At 26.9% G+C, this 14,193-nt stretch overlaps 1 protein-coding gene across 1 annotated transcript in view; it reads right to left on the bottom strand.

Annotated features, from left to right (window-relative positions):
- Positions 1-14,193, bottom strand: part of LOC117176337 — a 194,470-nt gene that overhangs the window by 164,577 nt on the left and 15,700 nt on the right. The window lies entirely within an intron of this gene.

The raw sequence follows: 14,193 nt of genomic DNA, 5'->3' as shown, positions 1-14,193 counted from the left end.
AACACATTTGCATAATTGAGTGCCTTTAAAATACTGTGAAATAGTTGAATAAAAAAATGTAATTTTTGATTTTCCATTATTTTTTTATTCAGTCAAAAATTGAGTTTTTGATTTTTGAGGAAAATTTCAAAAGTTGTTATGATAATCTAGTAGAGCATTCAAAAAGAAACATTTGCCTATTCTTGACTGTTTTTCATATCGTGCGTTATTTGACCTAAAATGTTAATTTTAGTTTGTTTTTTTGAATTTTGTAAATGCTATAACTCTGATAAATTTTGCTTTCATCAAAAAATTCATTAAGATAAATTGTTTGTCTGTTCGGTTACAATGAATATCCATAGAGAAAATTTTTGAATTAAAAAACGAAGTGGTATCAAATATATTTAAAATGTGCTTACTTTTTGAATTTTGATCCAAAATAACTGGATAACAAACTTGACCTTTATTTTAAGATACTATAAGAGTTTACAAAAGGAAAATCCAATCAGTTAATTCTTTCTTAAGTTCTTGTGCTAACAAAAAGACCATCCACAGAAGAACAGACAGACATACTGGCAGACAGACACATTCGTAAAATCCTGTTTTTTGGATTCATGGAGCCTAAAAACGTAGAAATTTGATAAAAACTTGGGGGGGGGGGGGCAAATTTTACACAAATCTAATACCTTCTCTGTTGATAATGTAAAAATGTTTTATAGGATGTACTCAATACTATCATTTTAAATCGAGTAAGCTTCCTTTGATTCAAGATCAATTCTCAGTGTATACGTTTTTTATAAGATATGCTGCAGTAAAATTTTAAAATGGAACAGATTTTCTCGGACTAGGAGCATATATCATATTTCTGAATGATCAAGATTCAGATAGTATTGATTTTCTGCAGACATAGAATACAGGAATAAATATGGATTTCATATTAAGGCTGACTAAAGTAGTTCAGCGTCATATTGCGTTGAAGGATAGATTGCAATTCCATCGATCAGTTGGCAATAATCAGTCTATTATAATGCACGCAACCAAATAGAACACAGTGGCCAGAAATGTATTTAACCATAGTCATAACGTCATCATGCTGGCCAATTTGAACTATTGAAGCTTAGCAATCAGCCCTAAACAAGCAATGCTATTTCCTCTTGTATTGGTGTGAAGGCAAAACATACAATGAGCAAAGTGTATAGACTTGTAGATGTAAGTACTCTATGTACAGTGGAAACAAAGGGTTCAACCAGTAATATATCATGAGTTCTAAATCCATTCATGTCTCGGACAATGTATTCAAAATTCTATAAAGCAATATCAAATGAAATTAGCTGCTTTGCAAACAAATGTGGAAAGTTGACTTTTCAAATTTTAGAAATTTGGAACAAAGCGGAATTTAAGGGGGGTTCCTACTTTGTTGGGTCAAAAAAATCGTTTTTTTTTCTTTTCACATTTTTGGATAGATATATGTTTCAAAAATATGCTTGAAAAATTTCAAGTCAAAACATTAAAAATTTCGAAAGTTATGGGTCGTTAAATAGAGCGGTGTCAAACGCGCTGAGCTGCAGCGGCCGGGTGCTCTGCGGCGGCGAAACTGGTTCCGATTTTAGGCTTGTTTTTTGAGTGAATGAGAAAGGTGGCTTGTATCGACCTGGAATAGCTGACTAGGCGTAAGTACTCTCATTTTCTGAACTTTATTTACACTAATTATTTTTGTAAATCTGATGTCAAATTCATGATTTCTGACCGCTTGAACTATGAAAATCATATAAATCTTGGAAAAAAGTAATTTTTCAATAGTTTTTATTGAATAAATTGTTTAATTAATTTTTTATTGCAAAAATAGTACCAGATTTGAAATCAGTGATATCGAAAGCTATGGAAAGCATATGCATGGCAAACTTGATGGCAGATTTAAAATCATCAACCCCAAAAACATACGAAATGATGAATAAGTGTAATTATATCGCAAAAGTTCAACATAATTTTTTGCGGTTTTTATGAAAAACTTTGAACGCGTATTTCTCAAAACCATGTTTTCCGTGTTGGTGGAAGTCTCACAAGGTGCAAAAATTGAGAAATCTTCATAAAACTTTTTTGACATGTTCTCAGAAGGTGTCCGCACAAAGTAGACTACAATCATAAAAAAATATTAAAAATTGTTTGTTTAAAAAAATAATTAGTAGCAAAAAAAGTGGAAAAATCAATCAATCTTAACTTCCTCATTTTTCATTTTTTTTCTTCATTCTAGTCTACTTTGTCCACTATAGTGTATAGATTAAGAAAATATTTTGATTTTTTGTTTCAGATTTTTTCTACGAAGGACAGATCTTCCACCAGCGGGAAAAATCGACGCCGACTACCCGCCATTAATGGGTCCCCCCTCCCTCTTTTTATGTAACGATCCAAAAAATGTTGTAGTACTACAATAAATATGGGCAAACAATTGTGGAAAATTTCAGCCTCCTATCTTTTACAATTTCCTCAAAAAATATTCCTAAAAAAACAGCCGGATTTCGGTCCAACAAAGTAGGGACCCCCCTTAAGTTCTTCTCTAACATTCAACATTTATAAAATAGGGAATATTCATTAACTAAAAAATGGAAAGATGAAATCGCTTAAATACACTTTTAAGCGAAATTGAGTGTCGTATGGAAAATATTTTTACGTTCTCATTCATGAGAGTCTAATGCAATCGTCCAAATTTTCAATCTGCGGTTTTTAATGGATCTTTGCGTTCCAGCACTCACAGAATCCTAAAATTATATTTTATATTTTTCAAAACTTAAAAATTTTTTGAAAACTAGACAAAATTATTTTTTTCATAGATCTAAAAATTTAACTTAAAACTTTTACTGGACACCAAATATATTTCAAAAATATTCTAGCCGAATTTGTCGATTTGACCATAATTTACAAAATCAGAGCTTTTTCAAAATTAGAGACAATTTTTTTCCAGAAATTTCTGTCAATGTCTCTGATGCATGATAAAAATACTTGCAAATTATCCAAATGACATTTTTAATTTCAATAAAAATTTAAAAAAAGTTATATGATTGATGTTCATAAAAAAAAGATAAAACTGCTTTACTGATTAATAAATAAATCAATTTTAAGGCACATTTTTGATAGATGTGTAATATATATTTAAAAATTACACTCATAGCGATTTTCGATAACAACAAAAATAAAAATAAAGTTTCATTATTTTCAAAATTACAAATTTCAAGAGATTCTCAAGTTATATTGTTTGTATAACGTCCGGAATTCTCGGATTTCATGTAATTCATGGAAATCACGAAATTCATGGAATTCACGAAATTCACGGAATTTGAGGAATTCACGCTATGCACGGAATTCAAGGAATTTACGAGATTCATGTAATTCGTGGAATTCCCGGAATCAAAAGAATTTACGGAAATCAAGAAATTCACGGAATTCATGGATTTCAAAGAATTCATTAAATTTATGGAATTCGCGGAATTCACACAAATTAACTAATTCACGAGATTCAAGTAAATAGTTGTATTCACGAAGTTTAATGAAGTCATAGAATTTAACGTGTTAATAAAACTCAATAAAATCACGGAATTCACGAAATGTATGGAATTCATCGAGTTTCACGAATTCCTCGAATTCCATTAATTCCTTGAATCCCTAGAATTCTATAAATTGCATGAATTTAGTTAATTCCAGGTGTTACATAAATTCCATGACTTCCTTGAATTGTGTAAATTCTGTAATTACAGTCAATCCCGTGGGTTCCTTGAAATCCGTGAATTCCCTGAATTCCACCAATTCCGTAAATTTCGTGAATTCCGTAAGTTTCATAAATCAAACGTACACCGCGAATTCCGCGAATTCCATGAATTTCGTGAAACTTGTAAATTCCATAAAAGCGATGAATTCAATTAGATTTTTTGATTCCTTGAATATCTTAAATTCCATTATTTCCATAAATTTCATGAATGCCATACATTTCTCGATTTCCTTTAATTCTATGAATTCCGCGAATTTCGTGATTTTGATGAATTTATTTAATTCCTTACTTTCCATTAATTTCGTAAATTCCGTAATTTGCTTGACTTCTATCAATTCCTTGAATTCCATCAGTCCCATTCAGAAATTCCAATTTGGTTCTGATCGGGGCCAGATCGGGCAGAATTTGGCCCAAATCAGGCTATCTAGATGGGGCCAGACTCGAAATGAAACGCGATGCCCAATCGGGGCCCAAGCTCTGTGCCCAGAGATAACCATATCTGGCCCCGAACGGGCCCATATTCATTTATTTTTCTTATTCTAAATTAAAAAGATTCTTAAATAAAATTATATTAAAATCGAATATATCAACTCCTTAACTGAAATTTGAGAATATAAATATCAGGTTATCTGACAGATCGCGATATTAAAGTCAAACAACGCAACATAACAGCCAGCATTTGTGTATGATAAACCATTTAAGTATTTTGCAATATATTTTTGGTTTTAATTTCTTATTTGAAGTTTCTTTCAATCTCTCTATTGAAACTAATTGTGGAAAGTATCCAATTACCTAAAAATACGTGAAAATAAATATGTTTATGTTTGTTACTTTTCTTACAAATAAATAACATCATTTCGAGGTTAGGTTTCATCTTAAGATTCTTAATAAATTTACTTATTATAGTCTTCAACACGTAATTCAGGAATATTTTGAAGTATACTATAACTACCCGTGCAGAAATTGCCAAAAGTTTGCCTTATTTCCGATTTGGGCCATATCGGGCACACAATTTTGTAGTTGTTAAATTTGGCCCCGTCTAGACCCCTACTTAACAGCCAAGCTTGCCAGTATATGGCGATCCATTAATTTCGGGGACTAAAGTGGGTTGACTCCAAATCGCCCAAGTTTCAACGTAAAGTGTCAAGCGTCAAAAATATTTCAACTATTATTTGGAAAAGTGAAAAAATAAGTGGGGAAAAATGCCAAAAGTGAGCACAAGACGTCATAAACATATTTATTTTCACGTATTTTTAGGTGATTTGATACTTTCCACAATTAGGTTCAATATAGAAATTAAAAGAAACTTTCATTTAGAAATTAAAACCAAAAATATATTTCAAAATACTTAAATTGTTTATCATACACAAATGCTGGCTGTTATGTTGCGTCGTTTGACTTTTTCTGTTTGCTCGAAAAAAAATGTCTGACATATTCCAATTTTTTCATATAAGAATCCCTTTTAATTAAGAATAAGAAGAATAAATTAATATGGGTCCGATCGGCGCCAGGTATGGTTATCTCTGGGCGCAGCGCTTGGGCCCCGAACAGGCATCACGTTTCATTTCGAGTTTGGCCCCATCTAGATAGCCTGATTTGGGCCAAATTCTTCCCGATCTGGCCCCGATCAGATCCAAATTGGAATTTTTACACGGGTACGCATTCGTCTTGTGCTCACTTTTGGCATTTTTTCACACTTATTTTGTCACTTTTCCAAATAATAATGGACTGTATGACTGTAAGTCTGTATGTCTGCATGTATGGTTACCTGAATGTTGTAGCCACGCTAACTTTTGAAGGATATGTCCAATCGAATCAGGCTTTAATAGACTTACTAAGGTTCCCAAAATGAAGGTAAGTTCGTTAATCTGATATTTCCAACAAAAATTTAAAAATGTAGGGCATTTTCAAGATTTGCAAATTTTTTTTCTTTGAATTTAAAAAATTGTTATCAGCGTTTCTTATAAATTTTAAATTTAGATGAAAATTAAAATTTGTTTATAATTTTGAAAACTTTTAAAATATTCAGAAAAAAAAACAAAAGAAATATTTTTCTGATAGATTAGAAAATGTTGTTTAAATTCTTCACTAGCTATCAAATATATGTAAAAAAGTATCTCATTAAAAATTTTCGATTATATAAAAACGCTAAGTCAAAGGTATTTCAAAATTTTAAGAAAAAAAATTTTATGAGTTTGAAAAATGTTGGTCAAATTTTTTGGTACACGGCAAAAAGAATTGCAAATGATCCTTATGACGTTTTGAAATTTGAGAAAAATTAAAAAAAGTTAAATGTTTTGCAATATTGTAAGAATTTTAGAAAAAAGGAACACCAAAATTTTTTAATCGGTTAAGAAATAGCAATCCAAATTTCAAAAATATACGCGATTTTTGTTTTTAAAAGATCCGTAAGTTTAAAGCGTTGCTTTTAGTATACCTGAACAAGATTTACTAATTATCTTTCTGAATTTTTTCAATCAAACAAAAATTATCAAGCGCGAAGCGCGCGTTTGGTAATGAAAATGTAATCGTCAAAGCCGTAGGTGCTTTGAGAACCATCTTTAAAAACAAATCAAAAAAAATTTTAATTAAAATTTACGGCTGTAATTCCTTAGAAGTAAAAATCACAGTTTCCATTTTAAGTTATAATAATTATGATATTTGACAAAATGTAATTTTAAAGTTTAAGGTGGGATCCGAACCACCAGAGACTCGGTAGAAGCACATAGAAAAATTTCCATTGGTACCGGCTAAATCATGATAAATGATGAGGAAGAGGGGAATTTATGACGGACCATACTTAATTTACGTAACAGCGCAAGGGGGTGGGGGTCGCGACCTTGTGTTACGATTTGTTATGACAAGGGTAGGGGGTCATTCACTCATGTACGTAATTTTTTCAAATCGGTTTTCGTAGAGCATTTACTTTTTGTTTAAAATGAATTGATTTTTCTACTGAAATTTGTTTTTGGTTGAAAACTTTTTTTTCTGAAAATTTTTCTTTTTGTTTTAAAATTTTATCTATTCTACTAAAAGTATTGCGTCTCAATTATTAGATAAAAATGCAACTGTTTTGTTGAAAAATCAACTATTTTCTAGAAAATTTACTCTTTGTTTAAAATTCGGATTTTTGTGTTAAAAAGTCAACTGAAATCTTTTTGGATGAAAATTTAACTGCTTTTTTTTTAATTTATCTCTTTGATTTGAAAATACTACTGTTTTAGTAGAATTTTTATTTTTTCTTATTTTGGTGTTGGAAATTGTACTTGAATTTTATTTGGATGAAACTTTACTTCAAAAATTTTTTTCTTTAATTTATCTGTTTCAGAAGAAATTTCATCTTTTTAAATAAAAATCCAACTCTTTACTGAAAGATTGTCTTTTTGATTTTAAAATTCTCCTGCTCTAGCAAAAATTAAATCTTTCTTTGATAAAAATACAACTATTTTTTTGAAAATTCAACAATTTGTTTTAAAAGTAATATTTCAGGATTAAAATAAAACTAACATCCTTTCTGAATAAAATCCACTATCTTGGAACATATATTTTTTAAATTGAAAATTCATCTGTTTAAAGAGTAATTCCATCTTTCATAGATAAAAATTCAAGTTTTCGGTTTAAAATACAAAATTTTTTTTAACAGCCATATTTTTGAATAAAAATTCTGCTGCTTCCTTAAAAATTTAACTATTTTGCAGGAAAATTACTTTTTTATATGTAATATTTTTTGTTATTTAAAAAAGAACTAAAATTATTTTCTGGGTGAAAATTCCACTATAATAAAACCATTTTTTTTAATGAAAAATTAATCTGTTTTGAGAGTAATGTGATATTTCTTGGAATAAAATTGAACTGTAATCTTTCTTAAAAGAAAATGCAACTATTTTGCTTTAAAAATTTTTCTTCTTTATTTAAAAATTCATCTTAGTAGAATTTTTGTATTAAAATCGCCATTTTTTTGTTTAAAATTATTTTTTTTTGCTAAAGTCATATTCCTTTGTTTGAAAATTTAATTTTGGTAGAAATCTGTCTTTTGGCTTTAAGGTTTAACAATTTAAATAAACTTGTATTTCTTTCTTGAGGGAAAAATCTTTATTTCTTGAGGGAAAAATCTTTATTTCTTGAAAATTCGTCCTTTTGTTTTTAAAATTCTGTTTTTTTTTTTGTATAAAATAAGAGACTTTATGTTGGAATATTAATTTTTAAGAAACAATTTCAACAGATGAATTAAATAAGCGACTTCTCCTATCATTTATAATTTATAAAACGTCGAAATTATCGAAGGTTTGTATTTGTGAAACAATAAACCAAAACTGTTATTCAGGAACATTTTTTCATTTATCAGTGGGAAATATAAATAAAAATAAATAGCGCTATAGATTTGTAAAAAATAGTACAGAGAAAATAATATGCATTAATAATGCGAAAAATGAGCTTCTACATTTAAAAGAATTCAAAAGAATTCGCTTTATAAAAGAAAACAATGCATGTTGATTTGAAAAGAATTCGAATTATTTGGATGAAATAAAGTGAATTTAGAGGTATTCAAATGAATCAATAAAATGATAGATAATTTCAAAGAATTCAGAAGAATTTGATAGAATTCAGGAAAAATTAAGAAGGATTCAGGGTCTTTTCCTAAATATATTAAAATTAATTCCAAAAACTTTTTGAAACCTCCTTCAAGTTTTGAAAAATTCCTAACTTATTATGAATAAATCCTTTGAAATCAATCAAAATATTATAAAATCTCGTTAAATTCTATGAATTCCAACATTTTCTTAAATCCTGGCAAATTTATTAAAATATCTTGACAGTTTTTAAAATACTAACTAATCATTAAAATCTTCGGAAATCTGCAACAATCTCTTCGAGTCTTTAAAAATACAAATCTTAAAATTGTATAGGTACTACAAAATCGCCCCATATTTAAAAAAAATTTTAGATCCGCATGCAAATTGTTTAAATCTTTAATATTATTGAAATCCTTGAAAATCCCTTAAAATTTTTGTAATATCTTGAAAATATTTGGGAATTTTTACAAAAGTTTCCTACGATATTCTTTTAATCCAATGAAATTACACAAATCGATTGCCAATTGCTTAGAATCGTTTGAAATACCACGCAATCTTTCAAATACTTTAAAACTTTTCGAAATCCTTTGACATTATTTTAATTTCTTGGAATTAAAAAAAAGCTAAATTTTTTTGCATTTATAAGATTTTTTGAAAAACTCTTGTAAGTATTTAAAGCTTCAAAAAATGACTTGGAATTTAAGAAAACACCCTGAAATTTTCAAAATCCATTTTTATTTGACTCTTTATAATCAAATTCCCGAATATTGTTAAGGATTGTGAGTAGCTTTTAAAAGATTTTTTTGAAATTTTAAGGACTTTCGACAAATTTTTAACGATTGTAAGTGATTTTCAAGATTTTAAAGATATCAACAGTTTTAAAGGGGTTTTAAAATATTTTTAGAAATTTCAAAATATGACACAGGATTTCAAAGGATTTTAAAGGATTTCGGCTGACATTGAACTATTTTCAGTAAATTTTAGAGAATTTCAGAAGATTTTAATAAATTTAACTACATTCGATGGATTTCTAAATATTTTAAAGGATTTTAAGAAATTCCGAAGAATTAGATTGCTTTTAAAATATTTTCAGATATTTTGAGGATTGTAAGGGATTTTTAAGATTTCAAGGATTTTCAATTTTACCAGGGCCTTAAGGGATTTTTAAGGATTTAAAAATAAGGCACGGGATTTCAAAGGATTTTAAAGGATTTCAGAAAATACTGAAATATTTTCAAAAATATAAAGGTTACATATCCGGGAATTTTAATGATATTTGAAAGATTCAAAGGGATTTTAAATAATTATATGCCATTTTAAAAGATTGAAAAAAGTATTCATTGACTTTAGAAGATTTCATTATATTTCAAAAGATTTAACTGAATTTCGAAGGATTTCTAAATATTATAAAGGATTTTCAGGGTTTTCGACGAATTTGAATGGGTTATTAAATTTTGTTTAATTTTAAACATCCTAAGAGATTTTCAGGCTTTCAAGGATTTTCAATTTTGATTAGGAATTTAAAATTAGTCACAACATTTCAAAGGATTTTAGGTGATACTTTAGTATTTTTTCACATCTTGACGGATAGATTTCCAGGAATTTTAATTATATTTTTAACATTTGAAGAGATTTAAAAGGATTTTTATGGATTTTAAGAGTTATAAACAGGTTTAGATGATTTTCCAGGATTTCAAAGGATTATAAGATATTTTAGAAGATTTCAAAGATTATCCATGGATTTTAGAGGATTTTCTCCGATTTTAATAAATTCAACCGAATTTCTAAGGATTTCCGAATATTTTAAGAAATTTTTAAAGCATTTTAAGAAATTTTAATTTTTTTCGAATGTTTTTAAAATTTAAAGGAGTTTCCATAAATCTTTTAGGATTTTAAGAGATTTTTTAAATTTCAAGGATTTCCACAGTTTCGAAAGGGTTTTAAGGGATTAAAAAAATAATTAAATAAATCAAGGGACCGTACTTACAATGCGTAATAGCTCAAGGGGAAATATATACAATTAAAAAAAATGTAGGTGATCTTATTCTTTAGTGGGAAGTCAGAGACTTTCAAAAAAAAATATTGTAAAAGTCAAAGAATTGATATAACTGTGAATAACTGTCAAGTGGAATACATTTTTAATTCTTAAATTTTAATTTGAAATCGTTTTATACTGTTTATGAAAGATTTTAGGTTATAAATAAAACAATTTAAAAAATCAGGTTACGGAAAATTATTCAACTGCTTTTTTGAAAAATGAACTATTTCGGTGAAAATTAAATTGTACTTTAAAATTCATATTTTGGTGTTAAAAGGTGAACTAAAATCTTCTTTTAACTGTTTTTTTTTTAATTGATATTTTTGATTAAAAAATGCATCTATTTTAGTAACAACAGCATCTTTTGTAGATAAAAACGCAACTGTTTGATAAAAAATTAAAACTAGTTATAACATTTTTTTATTATTAAAAATTTTTAAACTTAAAAATTGTTAAAGAAATCATCCTTTTTGGTTGAATATTCAAACTCTTGAGTGGAATGATTCAACTATTTTTTTTTAAATTTGTCTTTTTAATTAAAAAATTCATCTGTTGTCGTAGAAATACTTAAAACATGTTCAAAAGTCTGATTAAAATAATTTCTGAATGAAAATTCAACTTCAAATTTTAATCTTAACGAGTCCAACTAAAATCTTTCTTGCATGAAACTTGAAACATTTTTTTGAAAATTTGTCTTTTTGTTTAGAAAATGTATCGTGTTAAGTAGAAATTTTATCCTTTTTGGATGAAAATGGAATCTTTGGATGATAATTAAGCTTCTTTAATGAAAATTCACGGGCTTTGGTGGAAATCTCAACTATTTTCTTTGAAACTGATCTTTTTTAATTGAAAGTTTAATTACGTATGTAAAAATTTACTACTTTCTTGCCGTATTATTTTAAAATAGGGGCTTTTCTCTTTGGTGAAAATGTAACTAGTTTGTCGAAAATTAGTTTTTTATCGCTTAAAATTAATATTTTCTGGTTGAAAATTCAATTTTTTACAGAAAATTCATCTTTTGGCTATAAGATCCAACAATTTAGGTAAACTATTTTTTTCTTTCATGACTTAAAAATCTCTACTTGCTCAAAATTTCTTTTTTTTTGGTCGTAAAATCAATTTAAAAAAACTGAAATTTCATCTTTTTTGGTTGCAATATTAACTATTAGACTTTTTTTTAAATTCATCTTTTAAGGTTAATAATTTAATTATTTTTCGAAAATGTATTTATTTTGGTCAAAATTCAAGTATTTTGTTTAAAAAATCATCTTAAAAATATCGAAACATTAAAATGCTGATATTTGGATATTAATGGATAGAAAAAATAGAAAGTTTTTCACAGAAAAGTCTTCGAAATTTCTGAAAACGACAAATTTCGGGATAAATGCAATATGGAAAACAAAATTTTTAATTTTAACTTTAATACAAAAATATCAACTTACTGATAAAAAAACTGATCATTAAAATCATTTTTAATATTGCTACTCTTTAAAAATATAAATAATAATAAATAAATAATATAAATAAAAAAGGACAGAAAACTAATATTTATTAATAGTGTGAAAAATGAGCTTTTAAATATAACAAAAATTTAAAAGAATTCGCTTTGTAAGACTTCAAAACAATACATATTGAATTCGAGAGAATTCAAAATATGAATTGCATAAAATTTGTAGACGATTTCAATGAATTAAAAAGAATTTGATAGAATTTCGAAAAAATTAAGAGTTCAGAGTTAGTTCCAAAATACGTTAAAGCTAATTGCTAAAAATATTTAAAACCTGTTCTAATTTTTGAAACTTTACGAAATCCCTCACTTCTTGTGAATAAATCTTTTGAAATCAATTAAAATATTATCAAATCCCGTGAAATTCTATTAAATCTTATATTAAACTTATTAAAATATTTTAAATCTTGAACAATATTTTAAAAACCCTTCAATCTTTCAGAACAGCCTGAAATATTTCAAATCCTTACAAAATTTTGAAATCTCTTAAATAATTTTAAAACTATAAAAAATGTATTGAAATTTTCAATATTTATTTAAATTCCTGTAAATCATTAAAATCTTTTTAAAGTTTTCCAAATCCAAGTTTCCGAATATTATAAAGGATTTTATAAAATCTTGAGAAATTTTAATACCTTTTAAAAGATTTTTCGAACAATTTTTAAGCACTTTCCACGAATTTTGAAGGATTTTTAGAGATTTTTAAAATTTCAGTGATTTTCACAGTTTTTAAAGGGTTTTAAGAGGTCTTACGAAATTTAAAAATGAGATTCAGGATTTTAAAATATTTTCAGAGGTTTCAAGCAATCTTAATAATTTTAAAGGATCATAAAGGATTTTCAACATTTGAAGATACCGAAGTATTTTTACAAATTTAAAAGAATTCATAAAGATTTTACTGAGAATTCTAAGATTTAAACAAAATTTACTGGATTTTAAGACATTAAAAAGAATTCCAAAATACATCTACGAATTCTAGACAATTTCATAAGATTTATAAAAAAATTATCAAATTTTAAAGGATCGCCGAATATTAAAAAGTATTTTGAGGAATTTCTAGCCATTTTAATGACTTTTAAAAAATCCTAATGCATTTTATTCCCACGAATTTGAAACATTTCATTTAATTTTAAAGGAATTTCAAAGATAACAAAGCATTTCGTAAAATTTCGAAATTTAATATTGAATTGCATGGATTTGAACCAACTTTAAGCAAATTTAGTTTTTTTTTTCGTATCTTGTGGCGATTTTCAAAAAAGTTAATTTTTTTTTAAATTTTATTATTTATGATTAAAAAAAACTACGCGTACTATTAAAACATGATTAATGACAAATTTATAGATATTATTTGGGCTAACATTGTACTCTTATTTTTTGGATCTTGGGTCATTTTTTAATTTGCTTAATTTTGTCTTAATGTTTTTTTACGATTAAATCAAAACCTAAATACTCTATCAAAAATAGTTTTTCAACAAAATTTTATACTTGTTTTATGTGGATATTGTCCACTAATTTTGTTTGTATCTTGTGTAATTTTTCTAAAAATTGTATAAACGCAAATTTTCAATGTTTTTTTTTGCAATTATTATAAAAAGTACGGTTCCTATAAAAATATGATTGACAATACATCTTTAGAAATTTTGAGAGAACAATTTTCGTTATTTTTGTTGTATCTTGCATAGTTTGACTATAACAAATAAAGATTTGTTTTAAATAAAATTTTTGACAATTAAAATGAAAAACCTGGTTGAAAAATACAATTTTTTTTTGAAAAGCATTTTCAATAGATAAATCCAGAAAATTTTGGATTAACAAACTCGTTCTTTCTTTTCAGATAAATAAATGACATATAACAAAAACGACAACAAAAACGACAAAAAGACACCGAAATAAAATCCATTTTTTCTTAATCAGCTAGTTCAAAAACTGTAAAATTTGAATAAATTTTCGAAACTCAATTTTCACATAAAACCAATACCTTTTCATTCAGATCGAAATGTAAAAATAGGAAGGAAACAGGAGGCAATCTCCTAATCTCTTAATCCCCTTACTTCTTTCTTTTGTCTTCTTTTTTTCAAATTGTAATAAAAAAATTAGAAAAAACCTATCCGCGTTCCGGTGTCCATTTATTACACCCTTTTGAAGGCAATAACAAATTTTTTATCAAACCAAAACTCATGAAGAAAACAGGATGTTCTTCCCATGTGATCTGACTGAAGACTAAACCTAGCACGTGACACCCTTATAATAGACCCCCTCATTCCAAACACAAACCACGCCCAACATATGTTATGAAATTCAAATCTCAAAAAAGGAAAATTCTAGGAAACCAAAT

The sequence above is a fragment of the Belonocnema kinseyi genome, chromosome 7 (assembly GCF_010883055.1).
Source record: "Belonocnema kinseyi isolate 2016_QV_RU_SX_M_011 chromosome 7, B_treatae_v1, whole genome shotgun sequence".
NCBI lineage: Eukaryota > Metazoa > Arthropoda > Insecta > Hymenoptera > Cynipidae > Belonocnema > Belonocnema kinseyi.
This window is presented reverse-complemented; position numbering and strand designations above follow the sequence as displayed.